Here is a 242-nt window from a genome sequence, read left to right as displayed (position 1 = left end):
TCACTGGCTGAACATGGTGTGGACAACACCGAGCTGAGGGTTGCGCTCCCCTTACCGGTCAAAAACAAAAACAAAGAATCAGATTTTTTTTTAGGAACCCTAACTAACAGCAAAGAGAACACTTTAGTCTCTTCAGTAACGGCACTGCTGGTATTCATTTAGCGCTTCTGAATGTTTTATCATGAAAAGAAGACAAGACTCTGGCTGCATATCATCCAGTTGTTCAAGTTTATTTATGTTGT

The sequence above is a fragment of the Cynocephalus volans genome, chromosome 1 (genome assembly GCF_027409185.1).
Source record: "Cynocephalus volans isolate mCynVol1 chromosome 1, mCynVol1.pri, whole genome shotgun sequence".
Classification (NCBI taxonomy): Eukaryota; Metazoa; Chordata; class Mammalia; order Dermoptera; family Cynocephalidae; genus Cynocephalus; species Cynocephalus volans.
This window is presented reverse-complemented; position numbering follows the sequence as displayed.